This window comes from Armigeres subalbatus, chromosome 1 (genome assembly GCF_024139115.2).
Source record: "Armigeres subalbatus isolate Guangzhou_Male chromosome 1, GZ_Asu_2, whole genome shotgun sequence".
NCBI classification, from domain to species: domain Eukaryota; kingdom Metazoa; phylum Arthropoda; class Insecta; order Diptera; family Culicidae; genus Armigeres; species Armigeres subalbatus.
In genome coordinates, this window is record NC_085139.1 from 56,290,220 (window position 1) to 56,309,034 (window position 18,815).

Genomic DNA, 18,815 nt, shown 5'->3' on the forward strand with positions numbered 1-18,815 from the left:
GTCTAGACCTTTTGATAAACTATTATTTCCATCTGAATTTTCATTAGCTCGGTTACTCCACCTCGACCATTTTATTAAGGGAAGCCTTTCCGCCAATACCCCTCCAATTTCTTCCAAGAGCATCTAGTAAGACGACCCTGAGGTCTGGGAAAAATTAAGGGCGAGACAAAAGAATCCCCCTAAGAAAGAATTTCTAACAAACCAATCGACGTGAAAATTTATATGCAGAGAATAGACCAGCCCCTGGAAAAAAGGCTCTTCCAACTTCAGAAAGAAGCCTCTTCTAGATGCTGTAAAACGACTCTTTGGGCTCCTGGAAAAAGACTCTTCCAGCTCTTCAGGGTTTTCATAAATCGCTCTTAATAGATAACGATAAAAGAGAGGCAAAAACCTCTTCGAATCATAACAAGCCATGAAAACAAAACTATCGCACTTGAATACAAGTTGAAAAAAAACTGATTCGGATTGGCGACCCCCACCGATGGGGTTTGATAAAACGCTTTGCTCTCGCTCATTTCATGTTGGGGAACATATATTTTTCGCACAGTTGTGTAAAACAAGTTGAAATGCATCATCAGAACCGGTGCGGTGCCCCCCGCAATTGGGGCTTATTGAAAGAAATTTATCATGGGCTGTAGCCCCCCGAATCAATTCATTGTCGTAACAGCTATCGAAAAACGTCTCTCACGGTATGCTACCTATCGAGAGTGTATACAGATATGATAAGTGAGAAGCTCAGCTACAGCTACAGCTCTTGCAAGAAGACTCTCCCAGGAAGAAAACTTCCTCAGTTCCAAGAACAATGCTCTTTCAGCTCCTGGAAAAGAATCATTTGGTTGCTCTTCCAACTCCTGGGAAAAGGTCGTTCTAGCTCTTCAACAAAAGGCTCTTACAACTGGTGGGAGAAGGCTCTTCCAGCTCTTGAGCGAAGGCATTTACAGCTACTGGACGAAAATTCTTTCAGCCCCTGGAAATAAATTTTTCCAGAACATGGAAGAAGATTCTTCCAGTTCCTGCAGAAGACTCTTCCAAATCTTGCACACAGACTCTTTCAGCTATTCTTGCAGCTCATGAATGAAGGCTCTTCCAGCTCTTCTAGTTCCTGGAAAAAGGGTCTTCCAGCTCTTGAACAAACACTTCTCCTGATCCTAGAAAAATCCAGCTCCTAAAAATATACTCTTCCACAAAATTTGGGAGAAAATTCTTCCAACTTTAGAAAGAATACTGTTTCAGATCTTGGAAGAAAACTCTTTCAGCTATTCTTGCAGTTTATGGAAACAGGCTCTTCCACGTCCAGGAAAAAGACTGTTGGAAGAAGGCTCTTTCATGTTCTATAGGATTATTCTCCCATTTCTGTTAAACAAAAGGTCCATCCCGCTTCTGAAAGAATACTTTTCCAGGTTCTCAAAGACCAAAAGGCTTCCAGTTTTATTTTTGAAGATGGTTCTTCCATCTTCTAAAGAATGGCTCATCCGACCTATGGAAAAATATCTATCCAGCTTCTGAAAGAAGGCAATTCGAGCTTCTGAAAGCAGACTCTTTCAACTGCTGGGACGTTCTTCCAGCTTCTGAAGAAAGAGCCTTCCATCATCTGGGTGAAAACTTATGCAGATGCTGAAGAGCGCTTTTTAGAGAAGGCTCTTCCTGCTCTTCTTGCAGCTTATAAAATAAGGTTCCTCCAGCATCTAGAAGAAGGCTCTTTATGTTCCTGGAAACAGACTCTTCCAGGGCCTGGGCAAATACTCTTGGAAGAATACTTTTCCAGCTTTTTGAAAGAAGTTCCATCAGCTCCTGGAAGAGGGTTATTCCAGATTTTGGAACAAGGATGTTGCGGTTATTGGAGAAGAGTCTTTTCTGCCCTGGAAGTAGACTCTTCCAGCTCTTGGTAAATGACTCTTCCAGCTTCTGCAAAATACCGGCTTGGAAGAATACTTTTCCAGCTTTTGGAAGAAAGTTTCACCAGCTCCTGGAAGAGGACTGTTCCAGAATCTGGAACAAGGATCTTTCGGTTATTGAAAGAAGACTCTTTCAGACCCTGAAAGTAGACTCTTCCAGCTCTTGGTAAAAGACTCTTCCAGCTTCTGGAAAAAGACCCATCCAGCTTCTGCAGGAAGGCTCTTACAGTTTCTTGAAAAATGTTCTTTCAGCTGCTGGAAAAAGAATCCTCCAGCTTCTGGAAAAAGGCTCTTCCAACTTCTAGAAGATGTCTCACTCCAGTTTGTGGAAGAAGGCTCTTCCAAATCCAGACTCTTCCAGCTCTTCTTGCAGCTTATAATAGAAAGTTTATCCAGTACAGTCGGGATTCGCTGGTTGGGATCTTAATACTTGGGTCACTTTTTAGTTGGGCCTCCGCTGGTTAGGCAATGGCCCAACTAAAAAGCAACCGTACGTCAAAATTCAATGTAAACACGGAAAACGGGATTGGGCGTCACTGGACATCATTTGTGATGTTCAAGTCGAAATTCACGAGTTCAAATGGCTGTCAGTTGACCCAACTAAAAAAACCAATTCGTTAGTTGGGCCGAGGTCGTGGTCCAACCAGCGAATCGCGACTGTATCTAGAAGAAGGCTCTTTGAGCTCCTGGAAATAGACGCTTCCAGGGCCTGGAAAATAATCTTGGAACTTTGGAAGAATACTTTTCCAGCTTTTAGAAGAGAGTTCCACCAGCTCCTCGAAGAAGGCTGTTCCAGATTCTTGAACAAGGATCTTCATGTTATTGGAAGAAGACTCTTTAAGGCCCTGGAAGTAGACTCTCCCAGATCTTGGTAAATTACTCTTCCAGCTTCTGGCAAAAGCCAGCTTCTTAAAGAAGGTTCTTCCGGCTTCTGGAAATAGATGTACTCAACTTCTGAAAGAAGGCTCTTTCAGCTGCTGGAAGCGGGATCTTCAGGCTTCTGAATAAGGGCTCTTCCAACTTGTAGAAGATTTCTTATTCCAGCTTGTGGGAGAAGGCGCTTCCAGTTCCAAGATTCTTCCATTCTCCACTTGGGAGAATGCTCTTCCAGTTCCATACTCTTCCAGCTCTTCTTGCAGCTTATAATAGAAGGTTCCTCCAGAATCTAGTTTTTTTCTTTTTTTTTTTAATTCTTTATTAGGGTATTTTTTTAATTCTAGATTAAGTTCAACACCCAGCATCTAGAAGAAGGCCCTTTGAGATCCTGGAAAAGGACTCTTCCAGGGCCAGGGAAAATACTCTTGGAAGAATACTTTTCCAGCTTTTGGAAGAAATTTCTACCAGCTCCTGGAAGAGGGCTGTTTCAGATTCTGAAACAAGAATCTCCCGGTTATTGGAAGAAGACTTTTAGGCCTTGAAAGTAGACTCTTCCAGCTCTTGGTAAAAAAATCTTCCAGCTTCTGGAAAAAGATCCAATCCAGCTTCTGGAGAAATGCTCTTCCAGCTTCTTAAAAAGGTTGTGCCAGCTTCTATAATTAGATGTACTCAGCTTCTGAAAGAATGGTATTCCAGGTTCTGGAAGCTCTTCCAACTTCTAGAAGATGTCTCATTCCAGCTTGTGGGAGAAGAATCTTTCAGTTCCAGACTCTTCCAGCTTTCTTTGCAGCTTACAAATGAAGGTTCCTCGAGCATCTAGAAAAAGGCTCTTTAAGCTCCTGGAAAAATCTTCCAGGGCATGGAAAAATACTCTTGGAAGAATACTTTTCTAGATTTTGGAAGAAAGTTTCACTCGCTCCTAAAAAAGGACTATTCCAGATTCTGAAACAAGGATTTTCCGGTTATTGGAAGAAGACTCTTTTATGCCCTGGAAGCAGACTCTTCCAGCTCTTGGTAAAAGACTCTTCCAGCTTCTGATGTACTCAGCTTTTGAAAGAAGGCTCTCTCAATTGCTGGAAGAAGGATATTTCAGCTTGTGGGAGTAGGCTCTTCCAACTTCTAGAAGATGTCTCATTCCAGCTTGTGGGAGAAAGCTCTTCCAGTTCCAAGCTTTTCCTGCTCTTATTGCAGCGTGTAATAGAAGGTTCCTCCAGCATCTAAAATAAGGCTCTTTAAGCTCCTGGAAATAAACTCTTCCAGGGCCAGGGAAAAAAACTCTTGGAAGAATACTTTTCCAGCTTTTGGAAGAGGGCTGTTCCAGATTCCCAGTTTTGATCAGGACTCGTCCATAACGAGACCATACCATCCGAAATTTGTTGATCCCTGCAAAACTTTTCAAAATTTCACCCGAACATTGATGGATGAGAACTAGGAGGTATCAACACGCACATCGTGAAAATCTTGGACATATGTCGCATGAAACTGTGATGTAATTAAAATGTTTCCTGTCAAAAATCCTTCATTTGTGAGGTTTGAATCGTGATTTGATTCTTGGAAACATTGATCTCCTCTTCGATTTTACTTACTGGCAGAGTCGGCCTCTTCTTGGTCATCAATTTTAACAGTTGCAATTATTTCTTTTATAGAATAATTACGTAGCTCGAAATAAAATTTCAGGCTTCCTTCTTTGCTCTTAACATCTCTAAACAAGAATATATGGCTCTAATATTTGGCCCACACATGTTAGGCATTCGCAACCATCAAAGCTGGTCAGTTTTTAGATCCATTCTTCCTCTTTGTGTCGCCCCTCATCCGATCGTACGAATTTTGCATAAAATTGGTTTACATATCTGCTGATTTTTTCATAATGGTATTACAGACTAAAGACTCCGCTTCTTTCCATATAGTCTTTGTAACTTGAGCTTTAGTCTTCATTGATCGAACTATTGTGGCATGCACGCTGCGGTGCAGTCAGTCTAAATTACATATCTTCGAAACGTAAGACTGGTTTTATGCATCTTTAAGGTGCTGCTTAAGTCTGCTGAGTAATGTTTATCCTTGGATAAAATGCTCGGCTTTGATCCTAACTCAGCTTTACGATTGAGTACCCAAAGCATAGCCGGCCTTAGGTACATGTCCTTTAGTCTGCTGAAACACTTCTGACTGTTTTTTCGATAAAATACGCATTCTGCAGTATGACAGTCGATGAACATGATGGAATACCAAGTGTTCTTGCAATCTCTGTTTTTATTTCTTTATGAGATCAATGAATTTCGATTTATTATAATTTTCGTACTCTTCTGATCTGCCCATTATTTTCAATGAGCCACCCTCTTTTGTTATTAATGGGAATCAGATTACTGACAGTTTGCGGTCATCGTGATGCAGTTGCAATTTATATTGTGCTCGAAAGTTCTTCAGTACTCCATCTTGCTTCTAGCAGTTCTTGAAGCCATAGATTCAAATCCGACTCTAATATTATCATTTCGATTCAAGAAGCACCTTCTCAAGATATTCTGCATAACTCAATTGAGACATCAGTTTTCAAATATAGAACTGTAGTTGTTTCTAAAATCATACCACTAGATAAGACTCCTCCCTACAGCTATATCGTAATTCAATCCCACACCAAAGGCTTCAAATTCGCATTCCTCCACAAAGTTCGTTCATCACGTAAAATGAAACATTGCTTCGGCGTTTGCAAGCATCGTTCCATTACACAAACATTTCCTTTCGAGTCAGAACCAAGTAGACAAGCAGGATCATCAGCAGCCAACCGTTCGGTATCAGATTGCAAAAGTCAGAATATTCTACGTTCTTCGTTCCAATTGGAAACCGAACGCAGACGAGCCGCTGTAGTTCAATACACCCCATTCCATCGTTCTTCGCGTTGTTGCTAGTTTCGCTTTGCATCTATCTTCATCACAATCACCATTCTTCTTCGTCACCTCCATCTTCGTCGAGGTCGTCGTCGTCGGCAGCAACAGCTAATATACAACATAAAACATGGACCGTTTCGGTTTGCCTTTCGAGCCACCACCAGTCCAAAGCGGAGTAATATCCCATTCCAATGCCCGCACAAAAGAAGGAAGAAAAGAGCTTTCACACACACCACTGCAACCATTTGGATTGCCGTTCAAGTATGCTTCGATTTGATTGGTAAGAATTGCGAAAATTTTCTAGAGCTGCTTCAATTCTCCTGTACGGGGATTAAGCTCCACGGATGGAACAAAAGCTGATAGACAGTTGTTGACTTTGCAATGCTTATGCCGATTTCTTCTGCACTACCAAATCCTACTGAGAGACCACCACACATACAAACGCTCCTGTCAAAACACGATCCAATTGGAGAAGCACTTATTTTGCACAACAAAATCATAAAACACCAGACTTTACGACAAGTGCTGATTGAAGTGAAATTCGTTTCATGGAATTATTTCTTTACCTTTTTGAACGAAACCCCTCGCATGAAGATTGTCCTGCTTACATTTATTACGCGAATTACGTCACGGTCACTGTACCAATTCTGGTTCCCCCGAAGAACCAATCAAACTCATACACAAAAACACGTTTTATTTTCTTCCACGGAACGGCAACTAGTTTGTCGCCTGCTTTTTTCCTCCTGCCTCAGCAACCCCGTTCAATCTTCGAGCACCAATTGCACAAAGCAACCCACACGCACTTTTATCACTCTTCGTCGAAAATAGTGAATCGAAGTAGGCTCACGCGAGAGGACCCCCAAAAAACAATAGAAATCACCGCCAACTAGTCATCCAACGTGCACAAAAACAAGGCAGCCTTAGCCACCCTACGGCGCAGCCCCCCCTCTGGGGATTTGGAGGAACACAATACAAAAGACAAGAACCCGGCGCGACAACGAGCGACCGCGGAGACGTCCTACCGAGACTACAGTTCTACTACAACTGGCGAGCGTACGAAGCAATTGCGACGATCCGCCGAATCCACCCACCGCAAGAACAGCAACAACACCAACACCGCTCGAATGAACGAACGAACGCTGATGGGCTGCAGTAAATGAAGCTTATTGGAGTAGTGCGCAGTGGTTGGATTGGGGCGGAAACGCGGAGGAAAACCTGTTTTCCTTCTGGTTCGCACGACATTCGTCTGGCTCAGCTGCTGAACTTCAAGCAATGCACAAGCACAGAAGACGGACGGACATAGAAAACTGGAGCTTTTGTGATAGGAGAGACAAAAGCTCCGCCGAGAGAGGAAAGGTTCGTAACCAACTCGGAAACGAACTTTGACAGCACCAACACAAATTTGAGTCAAAGAAAAGCTCTCGCTTTTAGTCGAAACCCTGTCGAAAGTAAGGAATAGCGGATGATGTTGGAGTGCAGCGGGGGTTTATGTTTTGATGGCGCTTACACGCGACACCGTTGCAACCGGACAGTATGGAAGTGTGTTTGTGTTGTTTGATGCTTTCGGGTCATGCGCAATCGAATGGTGCGAGCGAGAGATTTGTTTTGGTTTTGGATTTCTGGCAGGGAACCCGGAAAATTCTACTGTCCCTTGCTACCAGCCGGTATCGGTATCTTTGCACATATACTACTTAATTGTTATGATTCATTTTCAGATGGCAGCACATATCGGAAAATCATTGGGGAACGAGGGGAAACCAAAGAAACTATAATTAATTTTAGAAGCAATAATTGGGTTATTTCGTTAACAGGTTATTCCGTTAAAATTAATTGCATATTATTCGGCAACTCGGCCGTACGAAAACCATTTGTTTGTTAAATATCTTGGCTGTGCATATGCACAGCATATGTTTCGAAATGGACAAATTGATATGAAATTTGCGAAAAAGAATCCACGTGTCTTGGAGGGACTCGAACCCTCAACCTCCTACTCTCTAGATAGGCGTGATGACCCCTACACAACAAGACCACTTAAAGGTCTCGTTTGCGGAAAAGACATCAGAATCCGAGTTCCAACCTCCACCGCGGTTAGCTCTCTTTTTTGCAAATTGAATATCTTTCGGATGCTTGATTTGTTCAATCTCCACATGTACAAAAAAAACCCAGATTAATCCACCTAGCGTTGGTGGTGCCTTTCTCGCATTTAGTTAAGACACCAACCTTATATGGTCCGATGTACCATTTTCTTCATAACTTTTAAACGCAATGACCGATCGTTAAAAAATTCAATAGTGATCAACAAGGCCTTGTCCCCTGTCGAATGAAACCTGTTGCGAGAAAATCGGTTGAAGATTACTATACGAAAAGTTGTCTAATGTTTTTTATAGCTTTTGTGCACACACATACACACACACATACACACGGACAGACAGACATGTGCTCAGCTCGTCGAGCTGAGTCGATTGGTATATAATACTATGGGTCTCAGAGGCTTCTATAAAAAGTTCGTTTCCGGAGTGAAATGATAGCCTTTCGGTACAACTTAGTTGTACGAGAAAGGCAAAAAGGTTATTCCGTGATAAAAAGGATTAAAACTTTAATGTTTAAGGAGAGAAATAAAACACGTTTTGCCTTTCTCGTACAACAAAGTTGTACCGAAAGGCTATCATTTCACTCCGAAAACGAACTATTTATAGAACCGACCCATAGTGTTATATACCAATCGACTCAGCTCGACGAGCTGATTACATGTTTGTCTGTCCGTGTGTATGTATATGTGTATGTGTGTGCACAAATGCTAAGAAGAACATTAGACGACTTTTCATACAGTAATCTTTAACCGATTTTCTCGCAACAAGTTTTATTCGATAGGGGACAAAGCCCTATCCTATTGAATTTCATAACGATCGACAGCTGCGTTTGTAAGTTATGAAGAAAATGGTACATCGAGCCATATAAGCCCCACATAAGGTTGGTGTCTTGACTGAATGCGAGAAAGGCAGCATCACTATTCGGTGAATTAAAATGGTTTTGTCTTTCTCGTACAACGAAGTTGTACCGAAAGGCTATCATTTCACTCCGAAAACGAACTTTTTATAGAAGCCTCGGACACCCATAGTGTTATATATCAATCGACTCAGCTCGACGAACTGAGCACATGTCTGTCTGTCCGTGTGTATGTGTGTGTGTATGTGTGTGCACAAGAAATATTAGAAAAACATTAGACAACTTTTCATATAGTTATCCTGAACCGATTTTCTCGCAACAAGTTTTATTCGACAGGGGACAAAGCCTTGTTGATCACTATTGAATTTGATAACGATCGGTCATTGCGTTTAAAAGTTATGAAGAAAATGGTCCATCGAACCATATAAGCCCTGCCTTAACTAAATGCGAGAAAGGCACCACCAACGCTAGGTGGATTAATCTGGGTTTTTATTTTACGTTTGATTATGTTGTGTTTACATATTTTCGCATTCGATCATTTAGTAGTTTGTCAATAACTCATTCCAGGAGCTGAATTTTAAAATGTGTTGTATGGTGGATTTCTAGTGCGAAGGTTTTTCTGCAACTCTGTCTTATGGTTCGTTGTTTGAATTCCACTAATAACGGAGTTATAACTATAGTTTCAGTAACTTAGACTAAATGATAACAAAATTCCAATCATTTAGTTTAAGTTACTGCAACTAGCGCTACAACTCCGTTATTAGTTGAATTCTAACAACGAATCATTAGGCAGAGTTGTAGAAAAACCTTCGCACTAGAAGTCCACCATACAACACATTTTAAAATTCAGCTTCTGGAATGAGTTATTGACAAACTACTAAATGATCGAACACAAATTACTAAATGATCGATAACATCCTTGCATATGATTGACAGTCTACTCAAAAAGGGGTTACGACATAAGGTCGAATAGAGGAATTGTTATCCTTCAACATCCCTGCTCAATTTCTATATTCCGTTAGACCAAGCATCTCCCGTAATTTCACGAACGGTGCAGTCGGTAATCCCTTCGTTAGAATGTCGGTTAGTTGATCCTCAGAACAAACATATTCCAAATGAATGCTACGACTCTTAATCAGGTCACGGATGAAATAGTACTTAACTTCTACATGCTTCATGCTTCTGCTGTCGCGAGGCTCCTCCGCTACTCGAACGCAAGATTGATTATCCTCATAGTAAGTTATCGGACGATCAATTTTTATTCCCAAATCGATTAGAAGACGCACCAACCATACTCCTTCACAACCGGCTGTACATAGTGTGACGAACTCTGCCTCTGTCGAAGAAAGGGACACGGTTGGCTGTTTCCGCGTTAGCCAAACACACGTGCTCCCGAAAATCTTGAACAAATATCCGGTCACAGAACGCCTATCGTTCACGTCGTTTTCCCAGTCCAGATATCGACGTAATAGTAGAAAGTTGTATCTCGCCGAGTTGCGCCGTAAAATCCTGGAAAAAGATCAATCACTCTCTGAGATTGAATCATTGGGAAGTTCGATGGAAAGTGTAAGAGAACAGGAACTTGAATTGAAGAGGCGTTCCAGTGATGTTATCAGCGAACTTGATGTACGCAAGGTGGACAATATTCCGGTTGGCAGAGCCGCTCGATAGCCACAACGTATTGTGAAACGATTCGTGGGCAAACCTTCTCCTAGGGAACAAGGGAATGGCTCAAATATTGTATGCCATGCGTGCGGCAAATTTGGTCACATATCAAGAGACCTGGCGTGCCCAGCCAAGAGTAAACAGCGTTGAAGGTGCCAAATTGTTGGTCACTTCGAAAAGGTTTGTCGGAAACGCGGTAGTTCGGTAGTTCGAGACAACAGCCTTACGAAGAAAGTTCGAACTGTCTGCAATGAGCCAACTGTCGTAAGAGCACCTCCACGGGAGTCCTCATCGCTATTCTTATTGTAGCGCTCCCTTCCGAGTGCTATTTTAGGATAGCACCCCATCTTCCCACCGGTGGTTTCTGTTTTAGGAATAGCGACTTTGAGTTCTCACCGGGCGTTGCTAAAAGTAGTCATCTTCTTCAATGGCTCTACATTCCAACTGGAACTTGGCTAGCTGCTTAACTTAGTTCTATTAGCATTTCCTCAGCTAATAATTGAAAGATTTTCCGTGCCCGCCATTGCAAGAGTATGTATTTTGTGTGACAACTATGCCTAAAGAGCCCACTCGAAAACATCCTTGACCGAATCGGGAATAGAACTCGCCATCTCCGAAGGGCGCTTTTGCTCGTAAGGGTAGCTGGAGATCCGTCGTAGTAAATTTTTTAACCGTTATACCTTCTGGACTTCTTTTCTCCTGGAAATTTTTTTCGGGGATTTATACTTGCAGTCAAAATAAATCCTCCTGAAATTCCTACCAGTTTTCCTACAGGAATCTCTTGACAAAATCCTGCAGGAATGCCTCCACAGTTTTTTTTTCTGAAGGATGTCCCGGAAAAAAAATTGTGACAACATTTGAAAGTAAAAAATACCCTTGAAAAATCTAGGTTTTCAATTGAAGTTATCAAAGATATTATTGGGCAATACCATTAAAAATATCCCGAAAAATTCTGGAAGAAAGCCTAAAACTATTCTGGGAGAACTGCTAAAGATTCTTAAAAGAACACAAAGATTGCTGGGAAACTCCCGAAGAAATCTGCCAAGGATCCTACAATTTTTTTCAAAACAAGTCATAATTGAATGAACGACAGAAAAGAGAAACTATTTTCTGGAGGAACTAGTTGAAGAACATACTGAGTTATTACTAAAGGAACATTCTGAGAGATTCCTGGAAGACATTGCAAAATAAAAACAGTAGAATTTCCTTTCGCGAAAAATCCATGAATATTTCGGGCTCTAGCGGGAGCCGATGCGCATAGCCCGTTATTATAGCTCTATTACTTTAATTACTTCTTTGTGGAGTTCAGCTGGGGCACTAGATAAGAAAAAATGGATATTTCCTTTGCTATTTAATAACTATTTAATTCCATCGAAATTGTTCATAAAACAGAAAAACAAATTTTCTGTAATTTTGATCAATACCAAAGTGACGTTTCACAAAATAGCAACCCTGTATGGAAATTTAGCTATATGGGGCGCTAAATTTGGAAACTTACAACTAATTTTGAGTTGCGTTCTTATTTTACATTCCCGTTTAGATACCTCCGGTGTAGAAGTGGGTCCCTATAAAGGGCCCGGAAATAGCGATAGGGCCCCAAATGGGGACTCCCGTGGAGGTGCTCTAACCAAGAATCGTAAGCACCGATTGCCTGTGTGCAATCTGCTCAAGGTTCGCCAATAGAATGACAACTTTTTCTCCGCCGCCAAATCACCTCAGCCTAATCCTTTCAATAACCGTCTCTTTCTGCCATACGGAGCAGTCACATACTCGAACGATGCATTACCCGCGAAGTGCTTGCGCTCGAAAAATAACACACACACAGTTACCTCTGTACCGCCTTTCATTTTGTAAACAATCATCATCATCATCACTGATTCAAAATGAGCTCAACATACGAATAGATCCAGAATTCAAACTGAAATCAACTATCCCATTTTCATCTATGACTCATTGCTAACTATATCTACCACACCAACGTCTACCCCAGCCAAGGAGGATGTCTCCAACGACGTTGTCGACCAGAAGATCTACTACACATTTCACACGGGAAATGGATCGAACCTGTTGAAATGTGATGTGGGCGGGGTCCTCATCGATGTGATTATAGATTCCGGATCCGATGCAAATCTTGTCTCTGTCGCTACTTGGGAGATGATGAAAGCTAAATGCGTCGTAGTTCAGAACTGCACCAAGGGTAGTCACAAAATTCTGAAGGCGTATGGCAGCGAGGCCAAAGCGACCGTGTGCCACTCAAAGCGCACAAGCCCAAGTCCTGGTGTTAGGTGGGACGCTAAACAGCCCTGACACGACGGCCCTCCGACGAGACAGGAGGTTTGCGCAGGCCCAATAAGCCGCCTTTAAAAACAACTATTACGAACGACATAGAAGATAATACGACTCGATACAATCGGCAACGACCTAGGCGACGAATAAAGGATCACGATTGGAAGCTTGGAACATGGAACTGCAAGTCGCTAGGCTTCGCAGGTTGCGATAGGATAATCTACGATGAATTACATCCCCGCAACTTCGATGTCGTAGCGCTGCAGGAAATCTGCTGGACAGGACAGAAAGTGTGGAAAAGCGGGCATCGAGCGGCTACCTTCTACCAAAGCTGTGGCACCACCAACGAGCTGGGAACCGGCTTCATAGTACTGGGAAAGATGCGCCAACGCGTGATTGGGTGGCAGCCAATCAACGCAAGGATGTGCAAGCTGAGGATAGGAGGCCGTTTCTTCAACTATAGCATCATCAACGTGCACTGCCCACACGAAGGGAGATCCGACGACGAGAAAGAAGCGTTCTATGCGCAGCTGGAGCAGACATACGATGGATGCCCACTGCGGGACGTCAAAATCGTCATCGGTGACATGAACGCTCAGGTAGGAAGGGAGGAAATGTATAGACCGGTCATCGGACCGGATAGTCTGCATACCGTATCGAACGACAACGGCCAACGATGCATAAACTTTGCAGCCTCCCGCGGAATGGTAGTCCGAAGCACTTTCTTCCCCCGTAAGAATATCCACAAGGCCACATGGAAAGCACCTAATCAAGTAACGGAAAACCAAATCGACCACGTTCTAATCGACGGTAAATTCTTCTCCGACATCACGAACGTACGCACTTACCGCAGTGCGAATATTGAATCCGACCACTACCTCGTCGCAGTATGTCTGCGCTCAAAACTCTCGACGGTGATCAACACGCGTCGGAGTCGTCCGCCGCGGCTTAACATTGGGCGGCTACAAGACGGTCGATCAGCCCAAGACTACGCGAGCAGCTGGAAGTAGCACTCCCAACGGAAGAGCAGCTAGGCGCAGCATCTCTTGAAGATGGCTGGAGAGATATTCGATCCGCCATTGGAAGCACCGCAACCACTGCACTAGGCACGGTGGCTCCGGATCAGAGAAACGACTGGTATGACGGCGAATGTGAGCAGTTAGTTGAGGAGAAGAATGCAGCATGGGCGAGATTGCTGCAACACCGCACGAGGGCGAACGAGGCACGATATAAACGGGCGCGGAACAGACAAAACTCGATTTTCCGGAGGAAAAAGCGCCAGCAGGAAGATCGAGACCGTGAAGAGACGGAGGAACTGTACCGCGCTAATAACACACGAAAGTTCTATGAGAAGTTGAACCGTTCACGTAAGGGCCACGTGCCACAGCCCGATATGTGTAAGGACATAAACGGGAACTTTCTTACGAACGAGCGTGAGGTGATCCAAAGGTGGCGGCAGCACTACGAAGAGCACCTGAATGGCGATATGGCAGACAACGGTGGCGGTATGGTAATGAACCTAGGAGCACGCGCGCAGGACATGCGACTTCCGGCTCCGAATCTCCAGGAAATCCAGGAGGAGATCGGCCGGCTGAAAAACAACAAAGCCCCTGGAGTTGACCAACTACCAGGAGAGCTGTTTGAACACGGTGGTGAGGCACTGGCTAGAGCGCTGCACTGGGTGATTACCAAGGTTTGGGAGGATGAGGTTCTGCCGCAGGAGTGGATGGAAGGTATCGTGTGTCCCATCTACAAAAAGGGCGATAAGCTGGATTGTAGCAACTACCGCGCAATCACATTGCTGAACGCCGCCTACAAAGTACTCTCCCAAATTTTATGCCGCCGACTAACACCAATTGCAAGGGAGTTCATAAGGGCAGTACCAGGCACATCATCTATTTATCGACTTCAAAGCCGCATATGACACAATCGATCGAGACCAGCTATGGCAGCTTATGCACGAAAACGGATTTCCGGATAAACTGATACCATAGACTAATACATAGACCGCAATGTCCGGTACAAATCATTTTAAATTCGGGCACCATGTCTTCTTCTTCATTTTGAGAAAAATACCCCTCGTGGGTGACGAATTACATTATTAATTTCACCAGCGAATTGCCGGACCCCTCCCGACCTTTTGACATTTTGCCTGTTTGTTTCGTTCTCACACTTCGGCCCAACTGTCAAATCCAAAAAGCAACAACAAAAACTTGATTTTTCTCACAAGTGATTAGTTGCAGTATCCTTGTATTAAAATATCCTATTTGTGAATAATTGGTGATTAATAAAAAACGATAGCTTTCGGGATAGCCTGGATGGTTCAAAACATTTCATAAGGTGAAATTAATTGTTTTGTGGTAAGTCTTCTATTTTATCAATAGTTAATTCATATTATAGATGGTGTATGTTATAGGCTGATCCCATCAACAATGACGTTAATAACCCCAAAGGTCAATCACGATGGCCGGGTGTTTATGTCGTCTCATCGGATAATAAAGTATTAGTGGAGGACGATCATTGCCATTGGGTCCAACCGAAAATCTAGCAAACAACCGAAAAATATACTCAACCAAGGGCTGTTGAAAATAAACATCTTTTCGTACGAGATGCCCGACATCCCGGGATTCAAATATGAAAAGACCAGAATTGACGACGACGATGAGTCTTCTGGTGAAATTCAGGGGATACATTGTCGTTCTGCTACGATGGCAGCCGGATAGTACGGTAGACAATCGGCAGTCCTAGTTTCGAAAAACGGTTAGTATTCGTGATTTATAAGATATTGTTGTTTCCACAAAAATATTACAAACAAAATGATACATTTCATCCTTTATTTACAGTGGTCTGTACAACAACCTCAGCAGCATAATTGAGATCATTCCGCATCTCAACAACAGTATTCCCAAGGAGCACCGGACACCTCATTCATGTACCAACCGACTCGTTTTGACGTTTTAGATACGAGGCTAACATGAAGCACTTGTCAAAAACGGTGTCCAACGCCGTTGTGTTAGGATGATGCTGCCCTCGATGCTGCCTTTTTCCTACAATGACCTGCAAAGTCAGAGTCGGTTCCATCTTCGAAATGATGAACTAATAGCAGCTGTCGTTGTCCACGATCTGGATGAAAAGACCACCAGCGAGTGAAACATTATGTTTATCAATTATGGTGGCGGTACTATTGATGAGTAAATCCTGTCAATGATAGCATCTTCAAAGTCTGCAGCCGATGACACCCATCTTGGTTGTAAGGACTCTGACTACCGATTGTCGTCACCGACACTGGTCAGCTTTGAAAATTAATTGTTGTTCGAGGGCACCAACGACAACCCGTGCCCGTTTCAAATAACTAAACGCCGATATGTTGCGTCTTAATGAGATCGTTGCCGAAATAAGCATATCTAAAAACTTTCACCACATACTCGGCATGCTTTAACTGGTCAGAACATCACCACCAAATCGCGGTGTACTCTTTTGATATTTATGTAAACGATATTCGGAATGTAACGGCGACAAGGGTCACATTGGCATCGAGGACATCAAACGCATGATCAACAAACGAGAAATACTGCTCAGAAGAAGAGAAGCAAAAGAAAGCCATTTATGCTAATAACGCTATGGAGCCGTACTGCTTCAATATGAAGTACAGTTTGACGATCTACCGGGACTATGCTATATGTTGCTGCATTATCATGATGTGTTACTAATAAGTTATCTTGTATATTGGGTTTACCCAATGATTGCTGAAAGTCACCGTAATAAAGATAATAAAAAAATAAATGAAATAATTATTCAATCAATATCAATCTATCAATCAAACAATCTCGATCAATCTCAGTCAATCAATCAATCAGTAAATCTCAATCAATAAATCTCAATCATTCAATCAAGCTCAGTCAATTAATCAACTAATCAATCAATCAATCCTAATAAATCAATTTCAATTAATAAAATCAATTACACTCATTAATCTTTATCAAACAACCTCAATAAATCTCAATCATTCAATCAATGAATCAATCAATCAATATCAATAAATTATCAATCTGATAAACCAATCAGTCAATATTATTCAATCGATCTATCAATCAATCTCAAATCTCAATCCATAAATCAATCCATCTCAATCATTCAGTCAAGCTCAGTCAATCAATCAATCAATCCTAATCGATCTAAATCAGTAAAAAAAATTCAATCAATCATTCTCAATCCATCAATCTCATTCAATAAAACCAATCAATCATTATTAAAAAAAAACAATCTCGAGCATTCAATTAATCTTGATCAATCTCAATTAATCCATAAGTCAATCAATCTCACATAATCAATTAATCTCGATTAATCAATCTCAATCAAGCAATCAAACAATCCTCACCAATCAATTTATCTTTCTCAATTAATCTCAATCCATCAATCATTCAATCAAGCTCAGTTAATCAACTAAATAATCAATCAATCAATCTTAATAAATAAATTAAAAATTAATCCATCAATCTCAATCATTCAATCAATGAATCACCAATCAATCTCAATCAATCTCTCAATCAAACAATATCACTCAATCAATCAATCCTAATCAATCTCAATCGATCAAAAAATCAATCTTAATCGATCAGCCAATCAATCAATATTATAATCAATCTCAATAGATCAATCAATTAATCTTAATAATTCAATCAATCTCAATCAATGAATTAATCAATCTCAATCCAACATTATTACTCAATAAATCATAATCAATCTCAATCGATCAATTAATGAATCTCAATCAATGAGTAAAATTAATTTATCAATCTCAATTAGTCAGTCTCAATGAATCGTCTGCTTTGAGCGTGCTTTCAGCGGCACACCAGGAGTTAACTTTCTGAAATCAGTATGGCGAAAGGCATCTAAGGTTCGATTTCTCAAAATTAAGCAGCTTAATCGAAAAAATATTTGGTGGGCGTAGTAGCGGACACCATCCTTCATAACCGGTACCAAATAGTTTTTCATGAAAAGTTCCTATCACAAAAAAAAATCGTTGGTAGAAATAAAAGAAACGTTGGTAAATCAGTTAGTGATTTTCAGTAGAAAGTATAAGATTGTTAAAATAACAATTTGATAAATGTCACTTCGGTAAGAACTATGACAAGAGCCGACCTTTCAAAATAACATTTTACCTTTCAAAACAACGTTCTTTTAACTTTTCAAAATCACATTTTCTTCTTTAAATCAAAAATGTATTTTATTATAGAATTAACTGTGAAACTTTCGAAATAACAATTGTATTGCACTTTAAATTCAAATAAAACCAAATTATTATTACTTATATAATCTTATATTTCACGAAAGTTTTAAAACTACTTTATCATTTCCTGTAATTTTATCACTCCATGCGCTCAAAAGCTAGATAAAAATAATGAAACATTCTAAATTCTGAGAGTAAAATACTTTTCTTCACAATTGGCTAGCATGTTTTTGTTTCTAGTTCTAAGGAACCCATCGGAATATTACAGCTAATTATGTAACCTACAATTTTAGGTTTGCTTTCTCAAATTCTAGACGTACATATTAGTGTACTGTGAGTGAATGTGACCTTAACTTTCATCTGTATTACTATATCATTGTTAAAAGTAGAGACCCCCTGGAGACATATTTTGCGTTTTTTTTTTGCGCCTTTGCTAACACCGTAAAAGAACAGCGCTTCACTTATATTTAGCTTGGAAATGTTTCAGCTTCCCTAAACAAAAAGCCGGATAAATGTCTGCTTGACATGCATGACGAGCTAATCGAAGATCTGCTATCTTCAGTAGTATTCTGGCTAATATTGAGTGCAGGTTTGCAAGTTGTTTTGATGTGGTTCCAAATTTCGAATCAACGAGTAGTCTCCGCTCCGTACTATAGATTGACGAAAGATGCTTGCGAGTTGCAAGCCTAGAGAACCGGGCGACGAGATTCGTCCTAACCCGTTTCCCGCTTCCGGTTGACGTCAATAACCATCATCCAGCGGTGACTACCGTTGCAGCAAATATTAGTTGTAGATCTGGAAAATGATCAGAATGCTCAGGATGGTGCAGATGAAACTGGCAGAATCACAATGAAACGAAGCGACTTCCACGATCCGTAGGCCAAATGTCAGAGATCCGCACCGTCGTGTTCCGGATCAAACTGGTTCACCAAGTTGGCATTTGACTCGAACAGACTGGTGCTAACCATGTCCGATTGGTGCTCCGAGCTAACTAGGTAATTGCCTTCTGCATGGTCGATTTGGCTGCCGCGGCCGATT

General features: G+C 41.5%; 1 protein-coding gene and 1 long non-coding RNA gene across 2 annotated transcripts in view; one reads left to right on the plus strand and one right to left on the minus strand.

The window, feature by feature from the left end:
• LOC134208419 (uncharacterized) overlaps positions 1 to 6,670 on the minus strand; it is a 320,420-nt gene extending 313,750 nt beyond the window's left edge. Inside the window, exon 1 of the mRNA XM_062684394.1 lies at positions 6,217 to 6,670. The gene's annotated coding sequence lies outside the window, so the exon portion shown is untranslated. The remainder of the gene's footprint in view (positions 1 to 6,216) is intronic.
• A 7,956-nt stretch (positions 6,671 to 14,626) lies between these two features.
• LOC134208420 (uncharacterized) lies at positions 14,627 to 16,516 on the plus strand. The gene is made up of 3 exons (XR_009978655.1): positions 14,627 to 14,907; positions 14,964 to 15,307; positions 15,391 to 16,516. It is a non-coding gene; the product is annotated as an uncharacterized LOC134208420 (long non-coding RNA).
• Positions 16,517 to 18,815: the final 2,299 nt, after the last annotated feature.